Below are 15128 nucleotides of genomic sequence, written 5' to 3' on the forward strand. Positions count from 1 at the left end.
CCTAATGATGTCAAACCTGAACATTTAAATTATTAATATAAATTTATTTATATTTTTAATTATTCTGGGGTTATACCCCAGAATGTAACAAAAGCAATGAGACTTTTTCTCATCACGCGAGTAAAGTAAGGCATAAAAATTAATACGGTTCAACTCAGTTCGGACAGTTCCGAATCTTTTCGGCAATCACCGTCATTTTTTTCAGGCGTTAAGTCTGTCATTACTTACAAAATTAAAAATTAAAAAACATTCAAATAAATTATAATAATCACTTTATGAGTCCGCTTGTTATAAATCCGTCGACTCACATTTCTCTTAAAGACATACCCCCTCCATGAACTAAAAAGGCAATATAGAATATCATTAGATAATTATTGTTTTTATGAGAAACGTTTAAAAAATATTTTCTTTGTAATTTTATGAGTCTGAATAGGGAATTTCCTGGTCAAATACACAACAGTTTCTTAGAAAAATTTTAGAAGACTTAATGAGTAAAATTGATCGAAAAATTTCGTAATAACTGAGAAGATTAATTTGAATTTGGATTTTATGCGCTTCAATAAGTTTCATCTTAGAATTTATTTATTATATGATATTATAAAGTCCTTACGATATCTTATAATTATTTTCTGTTTGAATTAAATTGTTTTTCCTTAATAAGATGTAATAGAAATTGTAAAGGGGCAGAGGCAGCCGATCGGTTCATGTGTGGCTCGGGCGATCATCAAAGTTAAGCAGCACCGAGCGTGGTTACTGTTTGGCTGGGTGACCGCTTAGCCATGCATTGAGCTTGATCGGACGTCTCTGTGCGCTAGGCGCGGACTGAAGAGCCAGTGATCGGTAAAATGGGAATTTTATCGATCACTGGAACTTCACCTGCTCCGAAAAATGACAGCTGTACTGGCAAAAGGTTTTCTCTGTGGTTTCCCTTTGCCGCTATACTCCCACGGCAAAAAGGTGGGGTATAGGGCATCACGTAATGATGCAGTACAGAAGCACAAGTCGGTCCACAGCCGCATGAAAAAGAGGAGGGAATAGAAAAAGGTAGCGATTGCGATTAAAGGCAAGAAGTGTAAAAGGCATAAATATGCTATACACTGTTAACAATAATAAAAAAAAAAAAAAAATAATAGAAATTGTAGACTAAAATTTTCCTTTATTATTCAGACGAATTTTCCCACAAAATACCCAAATAATAATTGTTTTTTTTTTCACTTATTAAGCCGTACTGAAAACATGAGTTTTGAATAGATGCTTGAGACTTCTCTCTTCAACAATATTCATGATGATTTAAAATTAATGTGATGAGATTATATAAGGATTTGCGGAGGAGTCTTCGATTTATTCATCCATTTATTACTTTTTAAGAGTTTATTAAGAAAATTGTTTTGTGAATTTTTCTACATTTAAGTAGGGGAAGTATAGTCGACTACTGAACAGAAGTGGAGGTACAGGAATTCTTAGAATTATATTCATATCATAATAATTGTCGTGATTCAGAGTGGTGGTATTTTCATTTTTATTTACATTTTTAATAGCAAGCAAACCAGTTATACTATATTGAAGATAAAATTTTTAACTTTTTTAATATCTTTATTAATAGCGAGAATTCCGTTGGTTTCATTTGGACATAATTCTTCTTCGTTGTTGTTGATAAGATTAATTCTGTCTTACAAAAGTAACTTCACCGTTGTCATTACGTGGATACGTATTTTCAGGAATATCATAATTTTTGGTAGTACATTCCCATACCTTATTAATATTCCAATCACATATTTTCACCATCAGTCTTGATCCAAACTGGTTTGATACCATGTACTATAACAATTAAAATATATATTAATATTTTTCTATTTCGCGTAATACGTGTTAAAAGTTCCGCACGGAAAATATATAGTCAAGCCACATGATATATATGCGGCTTATATCTAGTATTTTCGTATGTGTGACATTCTGCCGGCAAATCGTCACCTTTCTGCGTCAGCCCCGTAACTAGATTTTTTTCAAAATTGAGATTCTGAGTAAATAACATTATTAAGTACTTGAGTTACGTGAAACACAACTTTAACTACCAATACTAAGTACAGAAGTTTTTTAAAAACCTCGTAGCTCGTTGACCATTAAGATGGCACTACTTCATTACCGCTGACAATTAGTAAAAAGCTAAAAACTATATCTTCACTCCTATGATTTTCATTATTATTTCGTCAGATTATATAATTACATACCATACCCATGCCATAAATTAAAGGAACAGAAAAATTTTAGAAATTTTCTAGTGATTTTGCAAAGCTTTAACTTCGTGAAAAATAATCGTATCGAGATTTTTAAAAAAATATTTAGTAGCTTAACATCTCTTGTTTCCACCTATTTCGATTAAATTTTTTTTAGAGCTATGACTAATGTTGCCAGGTACTTTTTTAGCTAAATGTACCCCCAGTAACCCTGTAAATTTTTCAATTAATCTATCGAACCGTATTTTGGGATCGATCCATCAAAGTTTTGCTACATAATTAAAGGAACAAAACTTGTTTATTGATTGATTATTGAATTCATGAAAGAAAGTGTATATGGGGCATTCCACGCCAAATCGACCACTTTTGACCCCGACCCCTTTCGATTTGGCTGAAAATTTTTTTTCCTTTTATACCCGATTAAAATCATTTTTCAGAAAATTTTCAAATTTTTTTACCCAACCCAAAAAAAGTTATGAGTTTTTCAAAAATAAGGCTTTTATTTTATCAAATAGCTATAACTTCTTCAAGAATTGACTAATCGGGACGTTTTTTTTTTCAAAATTTTTGTCATTGAATGTACTTTAAAAAAAAAAATACAAAAAAATTTTATGATGATAAACTCTATGAAATTTTCAGTTTTTTTGAAAAAAACCGTGATTTTCTTAAAGTACGTCATGTTTTATTTTTTTTTTTATTTTCTCAAAAAAAACTTCATTTAATGCTGCAATTTTTCCCGCCAATCCTAGAGTGGGCCGACTATTCCTTCTATTTTTTTTTATCAATTGAAAAAAAAATTTTTGCCCAGTTGGGCTTATTTTGCTAAACATCAGTCTGGAAATTTTTGAGGATTTATAGATGACATCCGGCTTTGAAGAATTGAGACGAAAAAATTCATTGATAGTGGTAATCCTCCAAAATAAGCCCAACTGGGCAAAAATTTTTTTTTCAATTGATAAAAAAAAATAGAAGGAATAGTCGGCCCACTCTAGGATTGGCGGGAAAAATTGCAGCATTAAATGAAGTTTTTTTTGAGAAAATAAAAAAAAAAATAAAACATGACGTACTTTAAGAAAATCACGGGTTTTTTCAAAAAAACTGAAAATTTCATAGAGTTTATCATCATAAAATTTTTTTGTATTTTTTTTTTTAAAGTACATTCAATGACAAAAATTTTGAAAAAAAAAACGTCCCGATTAGTCAATTCTTGAAGAAGTTATAGCTATTTGATAAAATAAAAGCCTTATTTTTGAAAAACTCATAACTTTTTTTGGGTTGGGTAAAAAAATTTGAAAATTTTCTGAAAAATGATTTTAATCGGGTATAAAAGGAAAAAAAATTTTCAGCCAAATCGAAAGAGGTCGGGGTCAAAAGTGGTCGATTTGGCGTGGAATGCCCCATATGTATATAAGCAAGAAATTATTATACAGTTGTATATAACTATACATATAATTGATTCTCATTATTTCTTTTTTATTTAATAATAATAAATTTCAAAATATTATCAATTACAATAATTATTATACTTACTCTCATTTCAACAACCGTGATCACGAAGAAAAACATCAATAACCATTTTAGAGACATTTTATGAATTGTTTTTTCTATCAACCAGAAAAAAAAAAACTAGTTGTTGACTGTTTCGATACTTCATATATCTTCTAACGAAATTTCTGTCGTATATATACTCAAACTAATTGTTATTATTATAATTATCAAGACCAAGATGTCGCCTCATGTACAACGTTACCAAAATTGCTACGATTTTTTTAATGCTAACGTCAGCAAACGATCTTGGCCCTAATTTTAATTGTAATTAAAGTTTTATTATCGCTCTTTGTCATAGAATGACTTTAACAATGGAAATCAGTCAACAAAATTCCCCAAACTGTTATCAATATGTTTACTAACTATGAATCATCGGTTTTCCACACCACTAATATGATAAGTGATGCATTTTTTTTTTATGTTCAAACGAATGTTCTGGAAAAAAAAAATATGATTTAATTAAATAAATTTTTAAATATTTTAGCCGTTCGTTAAAATTACAGAGGATATTAAGAACCCCTTTTTCATTCTTTCAGCCTTCGCTTGATGATTTTCTGTCGTGACTTCTCTAGAGAGACTCAGATGGGTTGTAAAGTTACTGTGAATAGATAAATGAAATTAAATCTTTTGTATTAAAATCAAATGCTATTTTTTTGTCACTGATCTTAGCTCGTATCTCTGACGCAAACGATTGGTAAGATCAGAAATATGAGAAATAAATTCAATTCGCGGGCAAAAACATCATTTACTCAATGATAGATGTATATCTATAAAAAAGGTAATAATTAAAAAAAAACATCTGGGCATCGGTTGGTCTTGCAGGCCAGCTCTCAAACTTCCCGCTGTTTTCGATCTCTAAGAGCTTGAAAACATTAGTTTAAATACATTTTCAATTTTCCTTTGTTTCCCTTTTTTATGAGCTTTTCAAGCTCAAAAGGGTTACGTTTTATGTGAAAGTTTAAAAATTTAGAATCTAAAATAATTCATGAATGAGCGTTTTTTATATATTTATTCACAATAATATTCAATAATTAGCTCAAAAATAAGTATTTACTAGAGTGTCTCAAAAAAATCGACTTTTTTTTTTTTCTTGAAGAACATTGAAAAATCGACAGAGTATCTCTAGACAAAGACCCTGTTAAAATATGAGACCTTAATATTAATATTTAAAGGTGGCGATTCACGATTTTCTATTTTCCATTTAAATAACATGGGAAAAAAAAAATTTTAATTTTGGAATTTTATACCTCGGCGATGGCTTATTGAACAGATAAGTTCAGGATATATTTTGTAGGGAATTGAACGCTCTACAAAAAAAGTCTCTTATCATTTTTTGATAAATCCATCTGTTCAAAAGTTATTGGAGCTCGAAGTCAAGTTAGAGTAAATTTCGAGATCTTTTTATTCTTCCGGCGAAACTATCGGACTTATCATAAAACTTCGCAGGATCTTTTTTGTAGACAATTTTATTTCCTACAAATTATCATTGATAAATTTTTTTTAAATTCTGCATTTTTTTCTAGTTATTTCCATTTTAATGCCAAGCTTCTAAAAAAGTAGTGTTCTGATCGATTTTAAGAGCTTGGCATTAAAATGGAAACAACTAGAAAACAATGCAGAATTTGAAATAAATTTATCAATGATAATTTGTAGGAAATAAAATTGTCTACAAAAAAGATCTCATGACATTTTATGATAAGTCCGATAGTTTCGCCGGAAAAGTAAAAAGATCTCGAAATTTACTCTAACTTGACTTCGAGCTCCAATAACTTTTGAACAGATGGATTTATCAAAAAATGATAAGAGACTTTTTTTGTAGAGCGTTCAATTCCCTACAAAAATATATCCTGAACTTATCTGTTCAATAAGCCATCGCCGAGGTATAAAATTCCAAAATTAAAATTTTTTTTTCCCATGTTATTTAAATGGAAAATAGAAAATCGTGAATCGCCACCTTTAAATATTAATATTAAGGTCTCATATTTTAACAGGGTCTTTGTCTAGAGATACCCTGTCGATTTTTCAATGTTCTTCAAGAAAAAAAAAAAAGTCGATTTTTTTGAGACACTCTAGTATTTACGTGATACGTTGTATCTATATCGTGTATAAGTATATCGGGATACGAGCGAACATGACGATTTTTAGGCAGTCACTTCTAATGACTTATATAAAGAAGATCATATTAGTCTCGAGTAATTTTGTTCAGTAATTATGATGTTATTCAATGAAAAAAGCAGATATTGATTTTACTGGTTTAAAAAAGATTCAAGGATAAAGTTAAACTTATAGTAATTTATTTTATTTTTTTATTTTGACCGCAAAATTATTATTATTTAAATAAATATGAATCGTTTATTGCAAAAAATATTCAATTTTAATTGTGCTATCGAAAAAATTACTGTAAAAGTTCGAAAATTTGCAACTTATCGGGAAAAATATAACAGATTCAATAAACTTTTTTACATAGTGATTAATAGGGTATCCCAAAAAAAACAAATATATTTTTTTTCAGCGTCTTATGAGCTCAAAAGTTACTTTATATTATAAGAAAAATCCTCACCGAATTTCAGCCAGATATCTTTAAAATTGAGCTATCACAAAGGGGGGTCCTTTTTCTCATTTAAAATACACGCGAAAATTTTTCATTTCAGTTTTTCGTTATTAAGACTATGAAAAAAATTTTTTTTTCAATTCCGCCTAGTTTCATTTCGTAGGAAATTAAATTCTCTACAAAAAAGTGTTTCGGCATTATATACGTCAAACGAACTGGGAGAAAGTTACGGGGTTTCAAAGATCAACAAAAATTTAGTTTCCTCAATGTTAATTTTTTAAAAATTATTTTTCATTTTTAGTCCATCAAAAAAATTATTTTTTCAAATTTTGACGAGCACATTCTTGTAGAAAATTTAATTTCCTACAAAAAGTATCTGATATCATATATACGTCAAATGAATCAGTAAAAAGTTACGGCTTGAAATGTCAACGAAAAGTTAAGTTTCAAAAATATTAAATTTTTGAACTTAACTGTCAACGAAAAAGTGAACTTCATTTTTTGTTGACATTTAAAGACCTGCAATTTTTTTCTTATCCATTAGACGTATATAAAATATTAAATATTTTTTGTAGGAAATTAAATTTTCTACAAGAATGTGCTCGTCAAAATTTGAAAAAAAAATTTTATGATGGAATAAAAATGAAAAATAATTTTAAAAAAATTAACATTGAGGAAACTAAATTTTTGTTGATCTTTGAAACCCCGTAACTTTCTCCCAGTTTGTTTGACGGATATAATGCCTGAACACTTTTTTATAGCGAATTTAATTTCCTACGAAATTAAACTAGGCGAAATTAAAAAAAAAAATTTTTTTTTCATAGTCTTAATAACAAGAAACTAAAATGAAAAATTTTCGCTTGTATTTTAAATGGGAAAGGGGACCCCCCTTTGTGATAGCTCAATTTTGATGATATCTGGCTGAAACTCGGTGAGGATTTGTTTTATAATATAAAGTAACTTTTGAGCCTATAAGACGATGAAAAAAAAAATATTTGTTTTTTTGGGGACACCCTAGTGATTAACACTGTGTTTCATTGAACATTCTTCGGTGGCATTTGGAAATTTTTTTTTTTTTAATTTTTTAACGCTTATAGAAGTAGTCAACTTCTTAAATCCGAAATAGTGCTATTCACTGTTTCACAGCTATAAGTATACCATTATATATTTTCCAGTGGTTTCCACTATTTCTGGGTTAAAGAGAATGATACTGCAGAGACCGTTGTAAAATTTACTGAAGAATATATTAATACTCTAGCTAAGGACAACGATTAAAAACAATGACCGGTTATTGAAATTGTGAGTGTTCTCTAAAAAATTGAATTAGTGGATAGTCACTATTTATCCAGCTAGAAATATACCACTAATTCAACCAAGGATATATTTATAGCTCGTTTCCAGCGCACATCCACTAATTCACAGTGAATTTCACTAATTCATTTTTAGAGAGCGAGTATAAGAAAAATTTCTAAATGCCATCAAAGAATGTTCAATGAAACAAAGTGTTAATCAGTATGTTAAAATATTTATTTGATCTGTTATGTTTTTCCCGATAAAATGCAAATTTTTGAACTTAAATCAACTCGTCAGTCACATTATTTTTTAGTTATCCGAATTTTTACAGTAATTTTTTCGATAGCACAATTAAAATTGAATATTTTTTGCAATAAACAATTTACATTTATTTGAATAATACTAATTTTGCGGTCCAAGAGAAAAATCAAATAAATTACTATAACCCTGATTTAAAAAATCGGTCTATCGGTTAACCCTGCAGGCCAGCCCCAAAACTTTCCGCTGTTTTCGGGCTCGTTGAGCTCGAAAACATTGTTGTGGATACATTTTCGAGCTCGAAGATACTTTTGTATGCCATTGTTTTAAAAAAAAAACCATTTTTAACTTCCCGCTGAGAAAATCGACGATATTCAAAAAATTCGGGAAGTTATTGGTTTCACCTTGATTTTCAAAAACCGGGTTTTCATCATGTGTCGAAATTTGAAGGTGCTAGGATGCTATTCTTACATTTTCAGAGCGATGTCTGTATGTATGTATGTGTGTGTGTGTGTGTGGATGTAAACCTCTCATATCTTTTTGATGAATGAACCGATTTAGATGGTTCTTGCGGCATTTGAAAGATATCTTCTGAACTTAGATTTTCAAAAAAAAATTAGACCATTTAGTCAAATAAACTCTGAGATATTTAAGAAATACGAAAAAAAAAAAATTTTTTTTAAAGTTTTTTTTGGATATTGTGAAAACTGTTGGATCGATCAATTCCAAAATCTGAACAGCTCTAGAACTCGAAAAGCATTCGATTGCTGCCAAGAACGTCCCAATCAGATGATCCGTTCGAGAGATATCGTCGACAGAATAATAAATGTTAAATCAATATCTGCTTTTTTCATTGAATAACATCATAATTACTGAACAAAATTACTCGAGACTAATATGATCTTCTTTATATAAGTCATTAGAAGTGACTGCCTAAAAATCGTCATGTTCGCTCGTATCCCGATATACTTATGGATAACTTTTAATTTGCTCGATGGATTGATTCCAAAATCTAATCAGCTCTAAAACTCTATAAGCCGCGTCGAATGCCACCTCAACCATCAAAATCGATTCATTCGTTCAAGAGAAACCGTTGACGAAAGAATTCAAAAAAAAATTTTTTTTTTTGTTTTTTCGAAATTTCTCAAAAACGACTCGATAAATCGATTTCAAAATTTGATCAGCTTTAGAACTTGATAAAACACGTCGATTGCCGCCTCAACCATCAAAATCGGTTAATTCGTTCGCGAGATATCGTGGGAGAAAGAAATGCTAAAAAATAGTTTTTTACAAAACAATGGCATACAAAAGTATTTGCGAGCTCGAAGAGCTCGAAAATGTATTCACAATAATGTTTTCGAGCTCAACAAGCTCGAAAACAGCGGGAAGTTTTGGGGCTGGCCCGCAGGGTCAACTTATAGACCGATTTTTTTACCGATAATCTTCATTTCCTTGATCAAAAAGATTCATTGTTGGAAACAATTTAAAAAAAAAAAATTTTTTAAAAAAAAAAATTTTTTTTTTTCAAATTTTTTTTTTGTTGTATCCGCAATGATTTATCATTGTCAAAAAAAATTCCTCAATTTTTTTTACCGCCAGCATCAGCGTTACCGAAAGCGTAAGATACAAAAAAATTGAATCATTCGATTTCAAAATCTAATCAGCACTAGAACTTAATAAAACGCGTCTATTGCCGCCTCAACTATAAAAATCGGTTAATTCATTCGCGGGATATCGTGGGAGAAAGAAATGCTAAAAAATGGTTTTTTTGGAAACAATGTCATACAAATGTATTATCGAGCTCGAAGAGCTCGAAAATGTACCCACAATAATGTTTTCGAGCTCAAGGAGCTCGAAAACAGCGGGAAGTTTTGGGGCTGGCCCGCAGGGTTAACCGATAGACCGATTTTTTGTATATAATTTTATACAATTGTATAAAATCTTTTTTCATCGAAAAGAGATTATAAATTTTGGTTTTACTTTTCTAAATATTAAAATCGAAGGTAATTCAAATAATAGCTATTCGTTATAACATTTGTATAGTGAATTTTACTATAAGAATTATTAATAAATACAAATTTAAGAAAATAAATTTTCTAATACAATATAGGATTTGTTACCCCGGGTAAAAAACTTTATATATAATCATATATAATTATATATAATTTATATATAATTATATATGATTTATATATAATTATATATAATCATATATAATGACTTTTGTGATTTCGTATAATTATATATAATTATACATAATTATATATAATGACTTTTGTGATTTCGTATAATTATATATAATTATACATAATTATATATGATTATATATAATGACTTTTGTGATTTCATATAATTATATATAATTATATATAATGACTTTTGTAATTTCGTAGGGTTATATATAATTTTGTAAAGTTTTATTTTACATAATTTTACATAAAAATTTACAGCAATTTTATTTTAAATTCAAATAATTACATAATTACCAAACTCTCTTTGCTTTATCTGGCCTTTTACATATATAGTCTCCTACTCTTACAAGCTGAAAAATACTTTTCAAATCTTTTAGTTTTATCAACAAGCAATTTTCAGATTCTATAACAGGCACAATATGTTTTACTGCTACTTGCATATTTAAATGACACATTATATTACTATTATCTGGTTTTAGTTGTTTAAATGTTTAGGTTTTTATTTAAATTTATTAAAAAAGTGCCGGATAGCTCAACTGGTAGAGCACTCGGCGCGATACCGAATTGGTCTGGGTTCGATTCCCAGTTCGGGCTATCTATATTTTTCTCAATTTATCTATAAATTGTCTTATTGAGAGGTTTGCATGTTAAGGTTTCCACTATATAAAAATGGTTATATAAGGCCAATTTCTATCTATAATTATATATAATTATGTATACTTATATATAATTATATATAATTATATATAAGTATATATAATTATATATAATTATATATAACTATATATAATTATATATAACTATATATAATTATATATAATTATATAAGGCCAATTTCCATATATAATTATATATAATATTATATATAATTATATATAAACTTTTTTACCCGGGACTATACAAAGATATTAAAAATTACTATACGCAATGAATTTTTTGCTAACACGATTATATTTTTCACTATCTGTATAGTAAATTCTACTATGTATAGATAAAATTTAAAGTTGGTGGGGATAGCATATACAAATATCTATTACAAGTTCTGAAACCTTTGTTCAAAGGAGACATTGGGTCGTCAGACATAGGAAAGGACTCGCGCGCGGGAGATCAGGGTTCGAATCTCGGTTAAAATACATGATTTTTTAAAAAACAAAAATCGACACCAACACCAATACAGACTACATAAATAACAACAATAATCAAAATGATAGCAATAATAATAAAAAGTTAAACGCTAATAAAACTTTAATTTAATTTTTTTCCATTCTAATATAGTAAAACTTACTAAACGGGATAGTTAAATTAACTGAATATAACTAAAAATTAACATGCAATATAAGAGATTTTCCATAACCAGCATATGAGTAATTACTGAACAACTTGTAAAATATGCTTATCTATTCATGAATTTTTCATATAAATCATAAGCGTTTTAAGATTACTATCCAAATTTAGTAATTATTCTCATATTTTTTTGTAAAATTTACTATGTTTTCTTCTCTGTGTAACTATTTTTGCATTTAAAAACGTTTCAGTCATTCGAGATAATTGGAAATAAATATTTAGCATAATAAACACAATTAGTTAATTTTCTGAGTGTACCATCTCATTCGAACGAATCCTTGATACAAAGTTCAGGTCTCATTGAAGGCTTTTAGAATGGCTTTTTTAAACGAACCCATAAAATAATTAAACAAAAAGATATTTATTTTCTTTCCGTGATTTTCCTCTTCGTTAGTCCGGCTCTCCATCGGATCAACCATCTTTCATTGCTACGAAATAGATCTCACTCTACTTTATTTAACATATATCGCCGGCAATAACCGCATTGCGACTCAGTAATAAAAGACGACTCCATTTCTAAAGAGCTACCAAAAGTACTTTTTTCTTCCAAAGTTCATGAATAATAACTACAATAAATTTTTATTATTATTATCATATTTATTAGTATTGAATAAGACCAATATTACAATATTCATAAGGCGCCATTTTTTGTAACAAAAATCTACAATTTTGAAATTGTAGTATACTTCTGACAGGAAATTTCTGAAAATTCACTTTTAGATCATACTGTTATCATGAGGGACACTACCATACCGTTCGCACCTATTGCTATTACACCAGTAATCTTTACAGCCACAAGGGGAGGTCCAAGCACACTGAAAATAGTAAATTATGATATTAATTTATTATAAAATTTGTGATGAAATTGAGCTCTTGGAGCTCGAAAATACTTTTGTATGCCGTTGTTTAAAAAAAAAATCGTTTTTTCGATTTTTTCTCCAACGATATCTCTCAAACGAATTGACCGATTGAGACGGTTGAGGCGGCAATCGACGCGTTTCATAGAATTCTAAAGCTGATTAGATTCCGGAATCGATTGATTGAGCCATTTATAAAAAATTTTCAAAAAACTAAAAAAAAAATTTTTTTTTTTGTATTTCTTTTATATCTTAGAGTCGATTTGATTACTCGATTTGAAATTTTCAGAAAAGTTGACGGCCGACAAACTCTTTTGAACGCCACCTCAACCATCTCAATCGGTCAATTCATTAAAAAGATATGACGAGTTTACATTCATACACACACACACACACACACACACACACACACACACACACACACGTTATATCATCACTGCACTGACTGCACTGAGGCATTTCGTGACACGTCAGATGGATAAGTCAGTCAGATCGTATATAATGAAGTTATACATAAAGCGCCGCAAGAACTTGGGCATTTCATGAAATACCTAGTCATATAGCGTAGCTGAATTAAAATAGACAAATTGCTGGCAGATGATGAAACGGAGCGGCTTTACACTATCTGACGGTTTCACTATTTTACTACGACATATATATAAAATAAAATACATATATAAAGAATAAATAAAAATCGACCGAAAATTGAACGGGGTATGAACATACATGTATGAATTTTTTTATAAATGGTGTTTTTGAACCCTACTGAACGAATTATGATAGGTTGTCACAAAATTCCTTGAAAAATCAACTATGAGGACAAATACAATAGCTAGATCCAAAAAAAATCTACCTAGACATTCCTGGCGATTTTATTGAAATTAAAATAATGAGTCAGAATCAAAAGCTCATTGTCTTTATTTGATTTTATTGTTTTACCGTATAATAATTATTATTACTTACCCAATGGCCGTCACAGTCTTCTGCAACAGCATAGAAGCAGCCAATGAATAAAATTATTGATAACAGTAAAATAACTCGTGACATTTTGGTTATTTTTTCTTTTTTCTGGAAAAATCGAATAATTATTCCGATAAAATGTTTCCGTTAGACTATCGAGTTGTTTCTAATAGTTATTAAATTGTTTTCTGTAAAAGATTCAACTTCCTTTTACGTATCATATAAAAGAAAAGTTCTTTACGTAAACGCAATTTTTGTATTGTCTTTGAGCAAAAATTCTGTTAGCTATTTATATGTCTCGATGTCTTTGAGCTTATTTTACAACATTACTTTTAATTTGGACTTTTTTGATTTAGGAATTCTGTGATCTGTATAGAGATTAATTTAAACTTATTATTTATTGATAATCATTCAATTAATGATTGCCGAAATGTATACTGCCCATGATTACCCCACCTTTTTACGAATATAGAAATAAAATAGAATAATAAAATTAAGTGAACTGAAAGGTTTTATCAAATTTAATACAATTGATCGCGATAAATAAGCACTTTTCGTCTCTGAATAATATATAAATTAAGTAATTTTCGATTAAATTTTTTCAGAATTAGCTATTCTTCGATGTCCATAGTTGTCCTATATTCTTCTACACTGTAAAAAGAGCGGTGTTAAAAATGGACTCGTTTTAACTCCGCCCGGTGTAAAAATGAAATTACACCGGTGTTAAAAATACCGGTGTTAAAGTGGGGTAACCGGTGTAAAAGCGGAGTAAAATCGGGGTAACCGGTGTAAAAAGGGAGTAATACCGGTGTAAAAGCGGGGTAACAGGTGTAAAAGCTGAGTAATGCCGGTGTAATAGCGGGGTAAATTGCATTCGCTTGGAGTATTAACTTTAAAGATTATAAAACACAAAAAATGTCAATTCTTTATGAAAATTAATGAAAAATATCAACAAGTATAGTGATCAAGTAAGTAAAAATATTCACAAAGTAAAATATTTTAACACCGGTAAAGAATATCTACACCGGCGGCGGCGTTATTTTAACACCGGTCTAGAATATTTACACCGGTGGCGGCGTTATTTTCACACCGCTTTCAGGGGTAAATTCAACACCGATAATTTTAACACCTACACCGCTTGGACTTACCCCGGTGATTTTTTACAGTCTAATTTCAATTTGTATGTTTTAGCGAAACAGTCTAAATATTTTTCTCCGTAAAATTTTTATCTTAAACTAAAAATTATGTTTTTATTAGTTACAAATTTAGCATAGATATAGCTAATACTAGCAAAATTCATCAATGTTCTATAACAATTTTTCTTTGAGGAAATCCGAGAAATAGCGTTACCGAATATCTATTATTTGAATTACACTGTATTTCAGTAATTTAAAATGTAAAGTAATAATCTCTTACCAATAGTGTTCTGTTGAACTTGAAGAAGTTGCTGAGTACCGATCGGTGAAAACACGGTCTTTTTATACTCGCGAAATGGCTAACAGGGGAGCCGTGAGTATGCCTCGTGCAACGGCTGCTTATTATTTCGGTAATTTAGATATATGTTATGACGTTACGAGCAACATTGGAAAACTGATAGCGCAGTAATAATGATAATAATCGTTCAAAAATATTACTTATCATCTTTTAAAAAAAATTAAATTGGATGAATAAGCAACTTAAATAAAATATTTACAATAAAATATACATTTGGTGTTTGTTTTATTCGAACATTTTTTTTCTTAGCCTAAATGAAAATTTTATTGTAGACGACAAAAAAAAAAATTTTTCCTGAAAATTTTAGCCTTTAATAGTAAGTAAGAAGTGTCGATATATTTTTAAAGTTTTCCTATTTCAAAAGCATATCCCGTATGAAAATAACACATATGGTCAA

General features: G+C 29.2%; 1 long non-coding RNA gene across 1 annotated transcript; it reads right to left on the reverse strand.

Moving 5' to 3' along the window:
• Nucleotides 1-11996: 11996 nt before the first annotated feature.
• LOC130669305 (uncharacterized) lies at nt 11997-14790 on the reverse strand. The gene is made up of 3 exons (XR_008990154.1): nt 14654-14790; nt 13241-13345; nt 11997-12235 (listed from the first exon to the last, which is right to left on the reverse strand). It is a non-coding gene; the product is annotated as an uncharacterized LOC130669305 (long non-coding RNA).
• Nucleotides 14791-15128: the final 338 nt, after the last annotated feature.

Source organism: Microplitis mediator, chromosome 6, assembly GCF_029852145.1.
Source record: "Microplitis mediator isolate UGA2020A chromosome 6, iyMicMedi2.1, whole genome shotgun sequence".
Lineage (NCBI taxonomy): Eukaryota > Metazoa > Arthropoda > Insecta > Hymenoptera > Braconidae > Microplitis > Microplitis mediator.